This window comes from Lontra canadensis, unplaced genomic scaffold, assembly GCF_010015895.1.
Source record: "Lontra canadensis isolate GAN:19392208 unplaced genomic scaffold, GSC_riverotter_1.0 scaffold157, whole genome shotgun sequence".
Taxonomy (NCBI): Eukaryota; Metazoa; Chordata; class Mammalia; order Carnivora; family Mustelidae; genus Lontra; species Lontra canadensis.
The window spans coordinates 2495301-2516905 of record NW_022631151.1 but is presented as its reverse complement, the minus strand read 5'-3'; positions in this window follow the sequence as shown (position 1 = coordinate 2516905).

The following is a 21605-nucleotide window of genomic DNA, read 5'->3' as shown; positions in this document are numbered from 1 at the left end:
CTTGTTCGTAACTTTTTGTTTTATTGAGACATATTTGACATATAACATTATAATAGTTTTATGTGTATAACATAATGACTCATTAAATGTATAGATCGTGAAATGATCACAATAAATTTAGTTACATCAATCACCATATATTGCTGTAAATTTTTTTAATGTAGTAGTAACTTTGAAGATTCGCTGTCTTAGCACTTTAAATATGTAATATTTAAATATGTAACTGGAAGTTTGATCCTTTTGATTGACTTTATCCGTTTTGGTCATCTCTGTCAAAACACCATTCGATTCTCTGTATCTATGAGTTGTTTCTTCTAGCTTCTACATATGAGTGAAATCATGTAGTATATGTCTTTCTTTGTCTGACGTATGTCACATAACATAATGGCCTCAAGGTCCATCCATGCTGTCACAAATGGCAGGATTTCCTTCTTTTATAGAGCTGAATTATATATATATATATATATATATATATACACACACACACATACACACACATGCACAGATATATATATCTATAGATATATAAATATGTATATTATAGATATATGTATCTATAATATATAATATATATAGCATATATAATATATAATCATATATAATATATAGATCTATCTATATATGATTATATATAGATCTAGATATCTATAGATAGATCTATATATAGATCTTAATGTATAGATAGTATAGATACATATATAATTATATATATATATATATTCTTTATATATATAATTGCTATTTTCTTTAACTCTTCAGCCATTCATGGACCTTTAGGTTATTTCCATGTATTAGCTATTGTAAATTATGCTGCAAAGAAAACAGAGGTACAGATATTTTTGAGTTAGGGCTGCATTTCCGTTGCATAAATACTCAAAAACAGAATTTTTCAATCATATGGTACTTCTATTTTCAGTGTTTGAGGAACTTCTATACTGTTTCCCTCCATTCACATTCCCCCAACAGTGCACAAGGGCTCCCTTTTCTCCACTTCCTCACAAACACTTGTTTCCTCTAAGACTATCCATTCTAAAAGCTGTAAGAATATTTCATTGTGGTTTGTTTTGCATTTTCCTGGTGATGAGTGATGTTAAGCACATTTTCATGTATCTGATGGCCATTTTTATGTCTTTGGAAAAATATTTATTCAGACGCTCTACCCACTTTTTAATCAGGTTGGTGGAGTTTTTTGTTTTGTTACTTTTCATTTGGCTACTTTTCATTTGGCTACTAGATGAATTCTTTGTATATTTTGGGTATTAGATATATGATTTGCAAATATTTTCTCCCATTCTGTAGGTCCCCTTTTCATTTTTCTGAAGGTCTCCTTTGCTGTGCAGAAGCTTTTTAGTTTGGTAGTCTGGAAATTTTTAAAATTTGGGTATATACACAAAGGGACAGAAAATGATTGGGGTTAAGTTACTGTAGGCAATACTCTAAAAATATGTATTATAAAAAACATTAATTCCAAAGTCATATCTCAGAGTTACTAATTCAGAATCACCAGGGGAAATTCTTGGGAACTATTTCAAGACAGTTCCTGAATTCCTGTTACTGATAACTTCCAGAGTAGCTACAGATTTTGCCTTTCCTGAGGCTCATTTGTTCTACCCTTCTCCCAAATATTTGAATTACATCTGTTTTCTAATAAATTCCTTTTCTTCTCTTTAAATTAGTCAGGATTGGGATGCCTGGGTGGCTCAGTCAGGTAAGTGTCTGCCTTCAGCTCAGGTCCTGATCTGAGGATCTTGGGATTGAGTTCCACATCAGGCTCCTTGCTCAGCAGGGAGTCTGCTGCTTCCCCTGCTTGTGCTTTCTCTTTTGCTCTCCCGTTCTCTTGAGACAAAGAAATAAAATCTTTAAAAAAGAATAAAGTAGTCATATAAAATAAGGTATAAAATTAAGTCATATAAAATAAGCTATAAAATTAAGTTTATAGCTTAATTTCATATCTCCCAGAAACAACACTCAAGAGAATGTATCTGTAATAGTTTACTGAGCTAAGATAAAAGCCAGCAAGATGCCCATTCAGATTCCAGAATGGCAAACTAGCAGACTATGTCACAGAGTATAGAATAACCTAATGAAGTAAACTTGAGGTATCCTGAGGCAATGAGCCCACTGAAGGTGAAGTTCTGGAAGGCCAGGTAACTGCTGCTAGGAACTAATTTAAATGGGAAGGTCTACGATGAAGTTTTTGACAGATCAGATAAAGCTCAAATCTCAAATTCTTCCCTCAAGGCATGTAAAAAAACTCAGGACTATTACCTGAGACCTTTTTTACACACACACACACACACACACACACTATAAACCAAACACAAAGGTTGATGCAGTGTTTGAATTATAACTGCTGTTGGGGCAAATTAAGTGACAGAATCATCACAGTGATTAGGAAAGAGTAAGATAGTAATAATTAGGACGGTGATACATGGTTGGATACAGAAAACAGAGATAACTAAAAAAAAAAAAAAATCAGAAATTCTTACAGGCATGCTTTTCACACCTAAAGAAGTCACTGATCCTTTGCAAGTAAAATCTAATACTGTCCCCAAATGCCTTTCCTTGCACTATGGTTAAGCAACTATTAGCAGTAGGGTTCTTCAGCAAAGAGACTTTGAAACAGATATGCAGGATGTTTGTTATAAGTGACTTTTGGTCAACACCGGGAGAAAATAGGAAGGAAACCAAACTGGGCAGAAGAAGAAGTCAGGCTGAGATGTAGGCTCAATCTTAGCCAAGGCCATGAGCAGAGCAATCCGAATGGCCAGACTAGCCATTTTAAATATGTAATATTTAATATGTAATATTTAAAAATATTATGTACACAAATTATGTACAAAATATGTAATATTTGGGGCGCCTGGGTGGCTCAGTGGGTTAAAGCCTCTGCCTTCGGCTCAGGTCATGATTCCAGGTTCTTGGGATCGAGCCCCACATAGGGATCTCTGCTCGGCAGGGAGCCTGCTTCCCCCCTTCTCTCTGCCTGCCTCTGCCTGCTTGTGATCTCTGTCAAATAAATAAATAAAGTCTTTTTTATTTTATTAAAAAAAATGTAATATTTAAAATGGCTAGTCTAGCCATTCAGATTGTTCCTAGTTGTGCTAAGATGATAGAACCATTCATGTGAACTTGAAGCAGGTGGGTTGAGAACACAGATTGATCTTGTGTGTTTTGTGGAAGTACTTGGAAGCAGAGTTTACCAGTGAGTTTAGGGTGTTGCAAAGGAAGGTGGAAGTTCTATTGTCTATCGGCTACCCATAAGAATGCTGTTTGATGCAGTCCTGCCTGGGCTTGGATGTTTTTACAAGAGCTATTAATGTTGCAAATTCTTACATAAAACTGATTTAAAATTTAAAAGATGATCAGACCATTATACTTCTGCACTAACCAGTCGCTGAACATGGGCTATCGTGCAAAGGGGCATGACCTAAGCCAGGCAGATCTCTGAACTTAAGGACTCTCTGAAGGGGTTGACAACTAAAGGAAGTTTGCTGATACAGTAGCTAAATCATCAAGTCCAGCCTCAAGAGAGGGATCTGGGAAGTGCAGCTACGTGTCCCTCACAGTCCACCCCTCGTGCTGCTTTGATCCATTTCATATCTGTATCAGACGCAGTTCCTCCAGGATTCTGGGGAACCTCTCGTCCTGGAGGAAATGTAGAAAAAGGTTGGTGGGATGAACAACTCACAATGCTCCAGTTGGTTTCAAGGTCACAGCTGATACTCGTTTCCTCTTCCACCCTTGTTCTAGATTCCTTTCAGTCTAAAATAGCAACTCTGCTGGTATCCATGACTTCCCTGGTGACATGATGCAGACCATAATTCATGAGGAGTTTTAGCCCTTTGTCACTATTCCCTCTTCTGGTCTAGACCATTGAACTTACTGTTAGAATGGGGAAAGGAAGTAATCAAGAGTGACCCTGGAGGACCACTTGGGCACACACATATTCTCCTAATCCCATGGTGTAATAAGAGCCCCATGTCCTTCTGATGATGACAGTCAGTATCCACGGCAGGTTCTTGATTCAGCTTCTCGTCTGCTATTTCTTCTGCACAAGCGGACTGGAGTGCTAAAGTAGCAGTCACAGCTTTTGAGTCAATGTTACTCTTCACATGTTACCTGGCAGAGGGATTCCTCATGTAGAACTGAAGACCTTTAAACCAGCAAAGTCCAGATTTGTAGGGATCAGATGTGAATATTTTACAGAAGAGTCACTCAGACTGATAAGAAGTTCATGGTTTCCAGGACCATGAAGTCTTCCTACATCGGACTAGCACTATATAAATGTCTTTGATTCAATGTAAAAATGGTGTCCCGGAGATCGCACCCTATTCTTATGAAGTATCACCCTTAACTGCCACTTAAGTTGTATTTTAAAAAATTAAAAAATAAAATAAAAAATTAAAAAAAAATTTCTTGAAGTATTTTATTTATTTATTTGACAGAGAGAAATGGTGACACAGGGAATACAAGCTGGAAGAATGGGAGAGGGAAAAGCAGGCTTCCCGCCCGGAGGAGAGAGCCTGATGTGGGGTCCGATCCTAGGACCCTGGGATCTAGACCTGAGCTGAAGGCAGATGGTTAACAGACTAAGCCACCTGGGTACCCATTAAGTTGTTTTTTTAAAGAGGTTTTCCAATGTTTAAAAGGACAGGAGTTTTTATTTTTTATTCATTTTTTAAGTTTTTATTCAATTTCCAATCAGTTAACATACAAAGTCATATGAGTTTCAGGAGTACAATACAGTGATTCAACACTTCATACAACACCCGGTGCTCATCACAAGTGAACTCCTTAATCCCCATCACCTATTTCACCCATCACCCCCATCTCCCCTCAGGTAACCAGAAGTTTGTCCTCTATACTTTTTTTTTTTTTAAGATTTTATTTATTTATTTGACAGATAGAGATCACAAGTAGCCAGAGAGGCAGGCGGAGAGAAAGGGGGAAGCAGGCTCCCCGCTGAGCAGAGAGCCCAATGTGGGGCTCAATCCCAGAACCCTGGGATCATGACCTGAGCCGAAGGCAGAGGCTTAACCCACTGAGCCACCCAGGCGCCCCTGTCCTCTATACTTAAGAGTCTATTTCTTAGGTTTCTCTCTTTCTCTCTTCTGCTTTTGATCCATTGTTTTATTTATTAAATTCCACATATGAGTGGAATCATATGGTATTTGTCTTTTTCTCACTGACTTATTTTGTTTAGAATAATACTCTCTAGTTCCATTCATATCATTGCAAATTCAAGATCTAATTTTTTATATATGTATATATTTTATATATGTGTATGTATATATACATATATGTACATAAATATACACACAGACACATACCTCATCTTCTTTATCTGGATATTCATCAACTGATGGACACATGGACTGCTTCCATAATTTGGCTATTGTTGGTAATTCTGCTATAAACATCGGGCTGCATGTATCCCTTTGAATTAGTCTTTTCGTGTTCTTTGGGTAAATACCTAGTAGCGCAATTGCTGGATCATGGGTAGTTCTATTTAATTTTAGCCATTCTGACAGGTGTGAGATGTTACACCATTGTTGTTTTCATCTGCATTTTGCTGATGATGTAGGTGATGTTGAACATCTTTTCAAGCATCTGTTGGACATTTGTATGTCTTCTTTGGAAAAGTGTCTATTCAAGTCTTCTGCCCATTTTTAATTGAGAGTGTTTGCTTATTGGGTTTGATTTGTATAAGCTCCTTATAGATTGTGGACTAACCCTGTATCAGATTTGTCATTTGTAAATACTTTCTTACATTCAGTAAGCTGCCTGTTAGTTCTGTTAATTGTTTCCTTAACTGTGCAGGGGTTTTCATTTTTATATAGTCTGAATAGTTTGTTTTTGCTTTCATTTCCTTTGCCTTGGGAGATCTATCTAGAAAGAAATTGCTACAGTCAATGTCAAAGAGGATACACATCCTGTGTTCACCTGCAGGATTTTTACGGTTTCCTGTCTCACATTTAGGTTTCCTCCATTTTGATTTATTTTTGTGTTTGGTGTAAGACAGTGGTCCTTTTTCACTCTTTTGCATTCTGCTGTCCATTGTTCCCAGCACCGTTTGTTGAAGAGACCATCTTTTTCCAATTTTCTTGTCTCCTTTGTCAAAGATTAATTAGGCATGTAGTTGTCGGTTTATCTCTTGGTTTTCTATTATGTTCTATTGATCTGTGTGTCTTTTTATGCCAGTACCATGCTGTTTTGATTACTACAGCTTTGTAGCATTACGTGAAGTCTGGAATTGAGATGCCTCTAATTCTGCTTTTTCTTTTTCATGATTGCTTTGGCTATTCAGGGTCTTTTGTAATTCCACACACAGTTTAGGATTGTTCTAGCTATGTGAAAAATGGTGCTGGTATTTTGATATGGATGGCTTTAAATGTGTAGATTGCTTTGGGTAGTACAGACAATTTAACAATATTTGTTCTTCCAATCCATGAGCATGAAATGTCTTTCCATTTCTTTATGTCATCTTCATTTCTTTCATCAGTGTTTTGTGATTTTCAGAGTCTAGGTCTTTTATCTCTTTGGTTAGGATTATTGCTAGGTATCTCATAGTTTTTGTGCAATTGTAAATGGGATTGATTCCTTAATTTTCCTTTCTGTTATATAGAAATGCAACAGGTTCCTGTATATTGACATTGTATCCTGTGACTATACTGAATTTACTTATTATTATATTCTAACAGTTTTTTGGTGGACTTTTTCTGGTTTTCTGTATGATGACACCTGCAGACAGTGAAAGTTTTACTTCTGCCTTACCAATTTGCATGTCTTTTATTACTTTTTGTTTTCTGATTGCTGCTGACTAGGACTTCCAATATTATGTTGAATAGAAGTGGTGAGAGAGGACATCCTTGTTTTGTACCCGACCATAGAGGAAATCTCTGGTTTTCCCCAGTGAGAGTGATATTAGCGGTGGGTACTTTTTTCAAATTTCTGCATCTATTGAAATGATCATATGGTTCTTTTCCTTTACTTTGTTAATGTGGTGTATCACACTCATTTATTTGTAAATATTGAACCACACTTGCAACCAAGGAATAAATTCCACTTGATAGTGGTGACTGATATTTTTAATGCATTTTGGGATTAATTTTGCTAGTATTTTATTGAGAATTTTTGCATCCATGTTCATCAGGGATATTGGCCTATAGTTCTCTCTTTCTGTGGTATCTTTATCTGGTTTTGGAATCAGGGTAATGTTGGCCTCACAGAATGAGTTTGGAAGTTTTCCCTCCTTTGCTAGTTTTTGGAATATTTTGAGAAGAATAGGTTATTAACTCTTCCTGATATGTTTGATAGAGGCCAGCAACTTTTAGAGGGTACCTCTCCTGCTCCTTGGCTTTAAGTAAGTCTTCTGATAGCATGCAATGTTATATGGAAACTCATGCAGCTAAATTCTGATCTTGTTCCAGAATATCTGGATGCCTGTTTTCTGATTCTCCCTCTGGTTCTGTCAAAAAACTCCGTGAAGCATTTTTGCCACCCTCAGTACCTCCAGCACCATACATCTGCCAGATCATACATCCCAAGAGGAAGATGCACTTGTATCACAGCCTGGACCTGATATAGATCTTTCCTGCTCTGGGCCCAACTCAAAGCTGGCTGTCCTTACGATCACCTGGCATATTGGTTGGAGCAGTTTTCTTAGGTATAAAATATGCTGCTAAGAAAATATGAAGAGTCTGTCAGGCATCGTACTTCTTTGTCAGTAGAAGGTGTAAGTTGCAATAATTTGTCTTTTACTATGGATGGTGTATTAGCTTCCCAGGGCTGCCATAACAAAATACCCGACTAGATGGCATAAACAATAGAAATTGATTTTCTCACAGTTCTAGAGGTTAGAAATACAAGACAGCAGTGTCAGAAGGTTTTTATTTATTTGTTTTTACCTAAGGCCTCTCTCCTTGGTTTGCAAATGGCCACCTATTTCTTTGGTCTCTACAGACTTTCTTGTTTGTGTATATACCCTGTATCCGAACTTTCTCTTCTTATAAGGCCACCTGTCAGGTTGGATTAGGGTTACACAAATGGCCTCATTTTATTTATTTATTTTAAGATTTTATTTATTTATTTGACACACACAGAGAGAGAGAACACATGCAGAGGGAGCAGCAGAGGGAAAGGGAGAGGGAGAAGCAGGCTCCCCACTGAGCAGGGAACCTGATGTGGATCCTATTCTCAGGACCCTGGGATCATGACCTGAGCCGAAGGCAGACACTTAACAGACTGAACCACCCAGGTGCCCTAATGGACTCATTTTAAAACTCTTCTTTTAAGACCCTAACCCAAATACAGTTATATTCTGAGGTCCAGTGTTTAGGGCTTCAACATATAAACTCAGAGTGGGGGACACAGTTCAATCCAAAGCAGAAGGTATATACTAGAATGCCACTGACCAGCAGACATGTAAATTTTTACTAATATGTCCAGGTCCTTAAAACTTTTGGATGTATCTCCCACTCTTTAGAGAGTGATAAAAATCAAGATTTCCAATATGCGAGCTACTTTTTGTTCATACAGTCTGATTAGTCTGACCTCATAGATCTAATGAATGAGTCTCTTGGGAGATTATATAGGGGCAACAAGCTAACATTATCTCCCAAGGACCTAGCACACAATTTTCATGTATTGGTCAGAACAAGGCCATATGGAGTTAGATGATAAGTAGAATTTTCAGTTGAAATGCTCATACTTGACCATATAACAACAAACGCATACTGTTTTTTTCTCTTGTTTCTGAGAGGTTTTTTTGAAGACAAATATCTTCAACCAGTGGCATAATTCCATTTTCACTTCCTATTAAGTCAAGTAAGAGCTACCTATCAAACAGTGTATTCCTTTGGAGGAGCTACAGAGCACATTGCCACCATGGAATAACTTGAAAGATTTAAGCCTATTGATTCTTATAATAGCACTATTTAATTCTCTCATTTGGCCAATAAACAGTACAACAGGTCTTGCAGAATAGTATTAGATATCGGTAAAGTTAATCAAATAGATTTTGTAGCTACAGCTCAAGGTGTGGTTTCCTTACTGGAGCAAATCAGAGCTGCTAATGTTACTTTCTCTCTTTATGCTTAGTCCAAAGGAAACTTAAATATCCCACAATTTCACAGGATGTCCATGTTGATCTGTTAGTGATGTATATCGGAGAGGGTATGTGCTATGGTGAGGGCTATGAATTGTGTAATACTGATGATTCACAGACCTGTACTCGTGGAACATATAATACATTATATGTTAGTGAAAAAAAAAATCTTGCTGAGATAATAGCAGTTTCCTTAGATGTCTTGGGAAAATGTACAAATATTGCAGAAAAAAAACCCTCAAGAAAATAGAGCAGAATTCCCAGGAACCCACTCTTCTGAAGGCATGTTAGGATATCTCCTTCATGGTGAAAGAGAAGTATCTTATGGCCCTAAGAAAGATGTGTAACAGTGTGTGAGACTACTCTTTGGAGGTAACACTGCATTTTTATGCTGCCAGAGAAGAGAAAGCTCTCCAGCTGCAATTATAACATGACATATCCAAATATAATTAGTGTCACTAGTATATTTGGATGCTCTATGTAGCTTATGGTAAACTCAAATGGGACAACTTATATTGGAAACAAGTACAATTTTGGAGCAAAGCAATACTACCTTTTAAAAACAGCTTTGAAGAAAAAATTGGTGAGCTGCTATTGGCTGCTAGAAAATACTGAAAGCAAGACCATGAAGCAGTCTATGACAGCCAACTGCTCGTCATGAATCAGATATTCGCTGAGATACCTAAACTTAATCCTTTTTTAAAGATTTTATTTATTTGAGAGAGAGAGAGAGAGCAAGCACGAGCAGGGGAAAGGGAAGGGGCAGAAGGAGAGGAAGAAGCAGACTCCCCGTAGAGCACGGAACCCGATGTAGGCCTTGATCCCAGGACCTTGGAACCATGATCTGAGGTAAAGGCAGACACTTAACCAACTGAGCCACCCAGGAGTCCCTAGCTAAAGATAATCTTGGCCTGCAAAAGAGTATTTTGTCACCAAGTAAAAATGGCAAACCCTGAAGACACAAATAACTCATATAATCATATTTTTTACACTCCTAATTTTACTTATACTACAATTATATTTCTACCTCAACTGAAACCCGAGGTCTCATGAGGAATTTTATATAATCAGATCACTGAGAATTAAAAATAAACATTTGAATCTGGTTCACAGATATTTCTGTACAATATTCCAGGATCACTCAAAATTGAATTGTAAGATGTTATAGTTCCACTCTGAAATTACCCTGAAGAATAGAAAATGGAAATCCCAGCAGGAAGAAATCAGAGCAATCTAACCAGCAGAACATTCATGTTAGAAAAGAATTTTCTCAGGCTCTGGACCTATTACATGATGTTTATCTATATATCTGTATCTAGTCTTTTCTTGTCTTTACTCCGCAAAGTTTGTTCTTTCCAAGGCCCTGTTCATTCAATAAGAATAATGTCTGTTGGGGCATGTAGGTGGCTCAGATAGTTAGACATCCGCCTTCGGCTTGAGTCATGATCCCAGGGTCCTTGGATTGAGCCCCGCATCAGGCTCCTTGGATTGAGCCCCGCATCAGGCTCCCTGCTCGGCAGGGAGTCTGCTTCTCCCTCTCTCTCTCCACTGCCCCCCCTGCTTGTGCTCTCTCACTCTCTCTGTCAAAGGAATAAGATCTTATTATTTTTTTTAAAGAATAATGTCTGCAACTTTATGACTAATGTAGAACCTTATAATACACCATCTGTCCGTGTAGGAAAATAAACAAGACTTCCTTGGTGACATAACAAACAACTTTTGCAAATATTTAAGTTTTCCTCATCTAATTTCCTGTGATCTTACAGGAAAAGTAACAATACAGGTTAGATTAGAGGATAAGTATAATCTGAACTACATGAAATTTCCCTCACTTAAGCAGACAAAAAGTACCACCATCGATTAACCAATTTTCCAGCAGGGGCAACCAATCTTGTTCACATGATCTACCTAGTCATAGGCTTGTACTGTACCACATCTATGGTGGAGAGGGCAAGACTTTGTTCAAAAATATAGATTTTACCTTGGATTTGCTATCCATGCCCCTTCTTCCTCTCATAGCATTTATGAACTTGCTAGGGCTGTCATCACAAAACAGCACAGACAGGGTGGATTTGACCAACAGAAAATTATTTTCTGACAGCTCTGTATGCTAGAAGTCCATATGCAAGGTGTTGGTAGGTTTGGTTTCACTTTCTGAGATGCTAGGGTTTAGAGCTTCAACATATACATTTTTTTGGGGGGGGTTGGTTAGCCCATAATACAGAATGTATGAACTCTTACACAATGATAATGCATTGATTCACAGACAAAGAAATAAGACAGGGATTGACTGCCCACGCATGTCTGGAAATGAAAAAATTTACAATGATTGAGACACATCTTGACTCACTTTTATCAGAAACTGATAAATCAGGAAGATACAGAATTTATAGGAATACTGAGAACAAACCAAAGAGTTATCAAGTTCGTAGTAAACAACATTTGTAGGATGTATTCTTTTCTAGCACATATGAAATATTAACAAATATTTTTGTCTATGTCCCAAAGGAATTCTCAATGAATATGAAAGAATCCAAAATATACAGACCACAATCCCTGAGTACAGTGTAATGAAGTAAGAAATCAATAATAGATCATTCTGTGTATAATAAATAATAAATGCTTTGGAAACAATAAAACACAAATGGAGAAAATGAGAAACTATGAAGGAAATTATAAAATATTTAGAAATAAAAGGCAAGGAAAACATGACATATCAAATTTCCTGGTAGGCAACCAAAGTAGTACTTAGTGGAAAAACGTATGAGTAAAAATTCATACGTTCGAAAATGAAAAAGATAAAAAATTAATGGGATATTTGTTTCATTCTAGAAGTTAGAAGAGTAACAGAAGAAACCCACAAAAATGGAGGGGTGTTAACAGCAGGAATTAATGAATAGCAAATAAGCAAGAGAGAGCTTCAACACACTAACACTATTCTTTGAAAATTAATAAAACATACAAACTGCTTTTTAAGAGTATGCAGGAGAAAATCCTAGGAATGAGAAGAGACATAATTAAACATAGTACAGTTTTTTAAAGTAATAAAAGTATTATGAACAGTTTTGTCCTAATATATTGGGGAAAACTTGAAACAGGCCATATATAAACTACCAAAAATGACTCCAGAAGAACTAGAAACTATGAATTAGGGCACAGAAAATCCATCTTTATTTAAATTGTTTCAGTTAAAAGTAAAAGAAGAGAATTCTTACTTCATTAAAATAAAAGAATGAAATCTTACTTTTTAATCTAGAAGGCTTTGAAGTCTGATAAGAGTTAGTAGGATAAGGAAGCTGCAGTCTTATGAGCATAGATGCAAAATCTTAAATAACTTATTAAAAAACTGAATCCAGTAGTATGTAACATATATGCCATGACTCAGTAGACTTTCTCAGGAATGAAAAGATGCTCCAACATAAAACAAATCGACTAATTCACCTTTAAGAGATTAAAGGAGAAAAACTACATGATCACATAAATGAAAACAGAAAAGGGCATTCTGTAAATCAAACAGATGTTTGTAATAAAAACTCTTAGCAATCTAGATATTCCTCAAATGGATAAAATATATCTACCAAAAACCTGCAACAAGCACACTTAAAGTGACAGATTTTAGCTTTCATATCAGAACAAGAAGAGAACTTTCACCCTTGCTGCTTGTTTCCACATCACACTAAAATTCATAGTTAACAATAACAGAAGCAAAATAAAGAAGAACAAAGGAATTAGAAGGTAATATGGGTTTCACCTTGAAAATCAAATTCCAGTTACAAGATAAATCCATTTATAAATAATGATCTGACAGGAAGTCTATAAAAATTGTAGATAAAGAAACAAAGAAAAGTAAAAATTTTTGCTAAAGGACTAAGAAGATGATCTGAATAAATGGGGAAACATCACAGTACAAGGAGTCACTTTTCACTTCTCTCTCCCTCGACCTCACATTCAGTCCTATCCTCTGTACCTCCAAAATATCTTGAATCTTTTGACTACTCTCTCCAAGCCACTATTCTTCCCAGCTTTGACTGTTACAGTAACATCTAAACGGGTCCCTGTGCTTCCATTTTGCGTTTCCACAATCCATTCTCCACATACCACCCCAAACGGTATTTTCTCAATGTAAACACAGCCATAGCTTCCCCCTCACTAAATTCTCCAAAGGTTCTTCTTTGCAAGTAAACTAAAATCCAAACTCTCACCATGCCCAAATCTCCTTTCTAGATCTCTTATTAAAATCTCTTCCATAAAATAAAATAAAATAAAATAAAATAAAATAAAATAAAATCCCTTACCACTGCTTTCCTCACTCATCTACCCCTAAACACGCTGGCCTTCTTCCCATTCTTCAAATGAGCCTCACAAACTGCTGTTCCTTTTGCCTCAATGGGTCGACCCCAAGGCTTTTTCTTGGCATGGACACTTCAGCTCAAATGGCAGCTCTTCTGAGAATCATTCCCTAACCATACTTTTTAAGTGACCTTCCCCCAGACTCTCTCTCTCTCACACATACACACTGGTACTCACTGTGACTTCGACCCCATTTTATTTTCTCAAAAATAGAAATATGCATTATTATGGTTAATATGCATTAACCATAAAGTATTTTTGTTGTTGTTGTCAACAGTTCCTTCTATAAGTTCATAATAACGAGATGTGGTGAAACTTTCTTCTAATTTTCCTTTCTGTGTCCAGCACCCAAAGTAGTGTCTCACATGTGATCACAGCTGACTATGTTTCAACAGAGAGGCACCATTTGGGCTCTAACTTCAGTAGGTCTTTGCAAAGTGTAAGACGAGAAGAGGGCATTTTAACTGTATGCCCAGGGATATCTGGGCAAAGAATGGAATATATATTTATAATTATATTTATATGCTTATATAGTTGATTATATCATTTTCTGAGACCAAGACTGAAGTCCGAATGGTAACAAACAGGAAAAACAAAGCATGTCTTGATAAGTATTCTTGGCATTGTTGAAGCTATTGATTGTATTACTCTGGAGCACTCATTAGATTATGAATCATTTATCTTCAAATAAATTCCAAAAGCTTCAGTATTTTGGACAAAAGTGAATAGTCGCGCATGTCCAAACAGTTGAGATGATAGAGGGAAATCTAGAGAGACTACGTGAGTACTGCAATCTTTACTAATAGTTATTAGTAAATTAGAAAACAAGCAGCAGAACAAAATAAAGTAAGGTTACCTACCCAAATTAAACATCTGATCTGCACTAGGGACAAACACGACTTTTATTTTTGCAATTAGATACTCCAACCAGAGTGTAGTTACCACAGATTTGATATAAAAATGTATACAACAGCATATAATTTAATTCTGTGCATCTCCGGAGAACCCCAAATCACCAAATCATTTCACTCAAACTGGATTGATATTTGGAAGAAAAAGCAAAGCCTGAAGACTGTGACTCTGACGGCACAATTAGATATTCAACAGGCACAGATTTGTTCACCCTTGGGTTTGATGACTGGCAAAGAAAACTATTTGAATGATCCACATATTAAACAGCAGAATCTCACAACTGTGATTGCAAACAGAGTTAAATTTGAAGAGAAAGGAATGACGGTAATCTTCAGATTCTACTGAGTTTAAGTCAAATATAATGCTTGACCAAAGATGTTGGCTTTTCTACAGAAGCTACAGAACCTTATTCAAATTACTCCTTTGAACTTCAGTAGCTCATTGTCAAAAGTAAAGAAAATAGCACTTACTTCTGAGCTATTTGAAGATTTAGATTAAATAACACAGGTAATATTTTGCACATCTTCCCACTGGTATTTGTTTCAACCAACTTTTGGTGTGTAATAAAATTACCCTGAAATTGAATTGCTCAAAATAACAATCGTTTATGAAGTCATGGTGCTGAGGGACAGCAATCTGGGCTGGGTTCAGTTGTATGATTCTTCTGCTGATCTTGCTTGGGTTTACTTATTTGGTTACAGTCACTTGTGAGACCAACTGGGGCTGGTTTGCATAATATAGCCTCATTCACATGATTGGTGGTCTTCAGAATTTGGCCAGGATGCCTTGGTTCTCCTCAATGTGGTTTCTCCTGAAAGCTAGCTCAGGCTTCTTCACATTATGGCAGCACTCCAAGAGTTAGAATGGGAACTACAAGTCCTCTTGAAATTTAAAATCAGAAGCAGCCTGTCACTTCTGCCACATTTTATTGGTCCAAAAATCACACTGCTGGCATTGGTTAGAGGTGGGAAAAAGTCACCTCTTCATGGGAGAATCTAAAAAGAAATTATGACCATTTAATCTACCACAATAACCTTATTCCATGGAATGATGGAGCAAAAGGGTTGGGTCATGCTGGGTTGGAAAGTAAAGTGGAAACTGGATATATATAGATACTTGAAAGAAATCTGTCTGTGAAGAAAAATGAAACTGTGGTAGCTAAAAGATGCAGGGTCAAAAAAACTTTCCTTTAGTGTTTGGATTAGAGAGAAACAATAATATTCACGTTCATATGCAAAGAGGCAGTTTATTTATTTATTTATTTATTTATTTATTTGACAGAAAGAGATTGCAAGTAGGCAGAAAGGCAAGCAGAGAGAGAGAGAGAGAGGAGGAAGCAGGCTCCCTGCCGAGCAGAAAGCACAATGCAGAACTCAATCCCAGGACCCTGAGATCATGACCTGAGCCAAAGGCAGAGGCTTAACCCACTGAGCCTCCCAGGCGCCCACAAAGTGGCAATTTAGAAGCATGGAAGCATGGAAGAGATTGACAACAGATGATAGGAAATGAGTAATGGAATAAAATTCTAAAAGGAGTGGCCAGCAATGCACTGGAGGAAATAGAACCTTCCTTGGGACCAAAGGAAAGGAGTTAAGAATTAGTTGCTACCAGCATGAAAATATTTGTAGAAAGCACTGAGCAATTACAGGGAACCATACTAAATGGCTTTTCTTGGTGAAACAGGAGCTGTGCTGATGCTAGAGATGGTTCTGAAGGCCATGAATTTGTAGTGATACAAATGTGCACTGAAGTATAACTTTGGCCAGCATTGCTCAGTACCAACTTCGAGGGAGTCAGAATTAGGATGTTTCTGTATCTTTGTAGATGAAGGGCAAGAGGACAAAAGAATTGAGTGGTAATTAAAAAAATAATAATTTAATGGACAGACTGTGAAGTATAATCTTGATTTGTAACTATAAATGGAAATGAAGGAATTGGCTAGGTTGTGAGAAATCCGTAAGGTTTAACAATCATAGTGGTAAGATATAAGAAAATGAGAAACATATACACATAGAAAAGGATTTTGAGGGGCGCCTGGGTGGCTCAGTGGGTTAAGCCTCTGCCTTCGGCTCAGGTCATGATCTCAGGGTCCTGGGATCGAGCCCCGCATCGGGCTCTCTGCTCAGCAGGGAGCCTGCTTCCCTTCCTCTCTCTCTGCCTGCCTCTCTGCCTACTTGTGATCTCTCTCTGTCAAATAAATAAATAAAATCTTTAAAAAAAAAAAGAAAAGGATTTTGAAAACAAAGGATTGTGGGACTATACAGTGTGCCTGTGACAGTCCTAGTATGATTTGTAACAGACCTCCTCTTACACCTTTCATTCTCAAGAGCATCCTGGGTTGGACAACAAATTATATTATTACTCATCATTTTAGATTTTTAGTTTGGGGGTACTAAGTATTTCAGGGTGCAGGAACAATGAACATGTCCTTCTTAGGCTTCTTTTATAATAAGAAATATAACTGATCAACAGCCCCAGCTGTTACTTTGTACTGAAATCTATCTAAAGTTTGTGCCAAGTGCACACCTCCCATGCACTACTCCCCACCAGGGACTAAATAATACTAAAGTGACAAAATAATAATGAGGTCAACATGTTCCTGGGAGACAAAGGACGTCTTTATTGGTCTATTTTCATTCAAGGGCATCCTGATGGCTTTGTTCAAAGTTCTTGAGATTCCACCAGAGTCCAGACTGCATCCACCCAACTTTCTCTCCCTCTCTTCTTCCGTGGCGTTCAGAAGAGTTGACAGCTCTTCCAGTTTCCCCAGCTCACTCCAGATTCTCCTTCATAGTCAGTCCCCCAATAAAATCCTTGCACATTCCATCTTCTCTTAGAGTCTGCTTCTTGGAGGACCCAGGCTAAGATAATGGTACCCAGAATGGTCCAAAACATTGAGTAGGATAAGGAATTCTAGCTGGTTCACATAACCTTCATCTCTACCCCACACTTCAATCCACACTAAAGATGAAGAGGACACAATATTGATTAATTCAATGGAGAGTTCTTGGCCCCAAAAAGTTATTCATTGGCTAAATAGTTCACCTGTGCTATACCTTGAGAAATATCTCAGTAGAGGAGAATGCTGCGGCAGGTGCAAGGACACAGGATTTGGAATATATGAGCAGACAAGTGTGTACAAAGACAGTGGAGTTGGCTGGTTAATGCTAAGCTGTGCTGACACACTGCAAACAGATTATGAGAGACTTAGAGCTGTTAACAAGCAGTTAATAGCTAAGTGCAGGAACCAAGGGCCTCAGTGGTAGCATATAAAGAGGCCTTCATCACCCACAGCAGAAGGCCAAGACACAATGAAACAGCAGGCTGAACAACTAATTGTGAGAGTAGCAGAGCTCCAGAGACACTAAAGTAAGTCTGTTATGTGAAGTTCAGGACCCTGTTAGGGAAAACCCAGTATCCTGAAAACATGAAGGGACACACTGGAGGGCTGTCCTGAGCATACCTACTCTATAGCCCTCCCATACTCCACACACAATCGCACTAGGCATGATGTGTAGATGGCCCTCTCTTCCCATATAATGGATAGAACTTCTGTTGTAATTCAAGAGGCTGCAGAAGCCTCTCTGCCCCAAGGCCACTGGTGCCTCTTCAAGAGTTTTTCCCATCTACACTCCTCGCCAACAGGCTTATAACTAGTATCAAATTCCAGTGTAATCTTTTTTTTTTTTAAGATTTATTTATTTATTTGAGAGAGAGAGAGAGAGAGCATGCAAGTGAGTGGGGGGAGGGGCAGAGGGAGAGGGAAGGAGAGAATCTCATGCAGACTCCCCATTAAGCATGGAGCCAGACATGGGGCTTGAACTCACGACCCTGAGATTATGACCTGAGCTGAAATTAAGAGTTGGACAGTTAACTGACTGAGCCACCCAGGCACCACAAATTTCAGTATAATCTGATTGTGGACAAGCTGGGACTGATAAGGAAGTTAACAGATTATATACTTAAAGAATTGGAGGAATTATCCAGCATATACCAATAGGAACTAGGGGGACTCCAGGTACTGTTTTGAGGGTACCTGATGGGGTAAGAAGTAAGGATGAATAAGCAAGAATTCATTGACTTTGGAAATTTTCTTGGTGCATGAGGTTTAATCCTAACAAGGACTCCAGAGAATGAGGCAAACTTGCTGTTAGGATGATTCTTACAAGCCTTGAAAAAATGATGGCCAGTGTTCAGTAAAGAAGACATGCATACATTTCCCTGCAAGATGAAAAAAGAGAAAATAAAGAAGCTTAGGGAAGTGGACATCCAAGAATCGATACATTAAGGCCAGAACTCCACAACAGATATATGTTTCCTGAGAGGAGCCACAGTATGCACAACTCATCAAGGTCATCAGGATTGTACTGATGATAGGGACACAAGCATCACTGAGAATTTCAGTGGTGGTTCTCCTCATTAAGGTTGGGTTACTATTAGGAAAGGCACCTGCAGAGCTGGACTCATTAATGGCCATGGTGATGATGGAACCATGATATAAAAGAGGTTAAGGGATAGTGCTTCACTACCAGAAGTGGAAGGCGACATTTACCACAATTACCAGGAAGACCTGAGGAGCAGCTGAAAGGGTTTGACCCACGGTGAGCTGCAGACTGTTAATACAGCATTGTATTATTAGGGACAAAATGAAGGGTAGACAACAAGGGTGCTGCTTAATATTTACAGCCAGAAAAAGGGAAGAATGGAGAAGCAGAAGACTGAGGGAGGTCACCCCAATAACAAAGTCACAATCCTTTTGTCAGTTCCTAGACCTGAGATAATTTTCAGTTCTAGAATCCATCGACTGAAAAGGAATCTGAATCTCTAGGGGGACGGACTTCATAACAACATGGAAAATATATGCCAGGACAATTCCCCTAGGCCTTGCCCAAAGGGACCTATGGTTATTTACTGACGTGACTGATAAAATGGGAATAACTAGGCATTTCAAGAACTATTAGATGCAGAATGTGAGTTGATACTAATACACAGAGGCCCAAGGAATCACTGTAGCTCCTCTGTGGGGTAGGACCCCATGAAGATCGAGTAATAAAGAGTCCGGCCTAAAGGCTGACTCACAGTGGGCCCAGTAGTCATTTATCCAGATGCTAAGTATATAATCAAAATGGATATACTTGCCATTTGGAGTAATCCCCACATTGGGGGAGGGGGGCCCTTGGCTTGGAGTAAGGGATATACTGAAGAAGGCCAAGTAGGAATCACTTAAAATGTTCCCCATCTACTCTAGAGAAGATATTAATTAAAAACCAATGTATACATATTATTGGAGGTAGAAATTATGGCAATTATAAAGGCCCAAAAGATGTTGAGGTGGTGGTCCATATCTCATCTACAATGAATGCACCAAGGAGGCCTTAAGAAACTTAACAGAGGGGCACCTGGGTGGCTCAGTGGGGTAAGCCTCTGCCTTTGGCTCAGTTCATGATGCCAGGGTTCTGTGATCGAGCCCCGCATCAGGCTCTCTGCTCAACGGGGAGCCTGCTTCCCTCTCTCTCTGCCTACTTGTGATCTCTGTCAAATAAATAAATAAAATCTTTAAAAAAAAAAAAAAAGAAAGAAACAACAGATCCTGGAGAATGATGGTAGACGACCAAAGACTGAATTAACCAATATAAGCCCTGATAATAGTTACCATGCCAATTATAATATCACTGCTATAGCACATTAATAAGGACTGACGTACATGGCAGCGAACAATGGCACTGTCAAGTATTTGGAGACCTGAAAGAAGAAAGACAGATTCATAAGGCAAGGAGTTTAGCAGTAGAGGCATGTGGATGGGCATATGGGAGAACAAAAAGTGAAGATGTTTGTGCTATAAGTCAATACCCACCGGAAAGCATCTACCTTAGAAGAAACAGTGTACAACCATGTTGACAAAATAACTTGGCCAGTTCACCTTAGTCAGCCTTCATCACTGGACATGAGAAAACCGGCAGAATGGGCACATGAATATGTCTACGGTGGCAGAGATGAAGGCTACATGTGGGCCCAACAGCATAGATTCCAACTTAAGAAGGGTCCTTTAGTTACTACCACCTCTCAATAATAAAATTGTCGGCAACAGACACCAACACTGAGCCCCTAGTCTAGCAGTATTCCTTGAAGATACTTACTGGCCAAGTTGGCTATCTGAGACTCTCTCATCCCAGAAGGGCAAGTAGTTAATCCTCACAGGGACAGGTAATTATTCAAGGCATGAGTTTGCCTTCCTGTTTGTAGAGCTCCAGCCAGTACCACAATCTGTAGACTTATGCAATTCCTGATCTCTAGGCCTGCAATCCCACACAACATAGCGTCCGATCAGACTAACCTCTCACAGAAAGAGTGGGCCAATGACCACTGGTCATATGACATACCACACCATTCAGAGGCAGCTGGTCTCAAAGAACTCTGAAACAGCCTTCTAAAGGTACAACTGAATTATTAGCTAAGAAAAAGCACTCTGAAGACAGAGTGAAAACCTTGAAGATAGAGTAAATTTGTTAAATCACAGACCCCCTATATTAAGGATGTTGAATTTGGGAACCTAGGGCTGGAAGCAAGAAAGGCCCCAATTACCTTTACTCCTAATGACCCTCTGAGAGGCTTATGCTTTCTGTCCCCTCACCTCTGGGCTCTGCAAGCCTGGAGGGTCTGGTTCCCAAAGCAGGTACACTCTCCCTTTCCAAGGAACACAGCAAGGTTCCCAATGAATTACAAGTCAGAGCTGATTCCACAGTGCTTTGGACTCCTTGGGCCCAGAGACAAGAAGGTGAGAGGAGGAGTCACTGTCCCTGCAAGGGTCATGGATCCCGGTGCTCTGGAGGAGGCAGGGTGGCTTTTCCAAAATGGCGGCCAGGAAGATTTACATGTGTATCCCTGGTGATCCACATGGGTATCTCCTATTATCCACTTGATCCACTGTAACTAAATAACAGTGAGTCTCGTACCACTCTATCCTGAAGGTTTGGGTTCTACCACCAGAAATGCTGAGCAGACAGCTGAAGGTCAGGTAAATTTAGAATGGGTAGTTCATGAGGGTGAGGATCGGGTCAGTTGTTTTAAGACCAGCTGCAACGACTGGGGTTGTTGCCCATCCCCCTAACTACCTTCTTCTGAGCTCTCCTGCAGAACGAATTGTCCATGGGAACTCTGTAGGAGCTTCTCCACAAAACTTTACGGAAATTAGATTTGCATGGCCCAACGGTTGGATGGTGGCAGCCATAAGAAT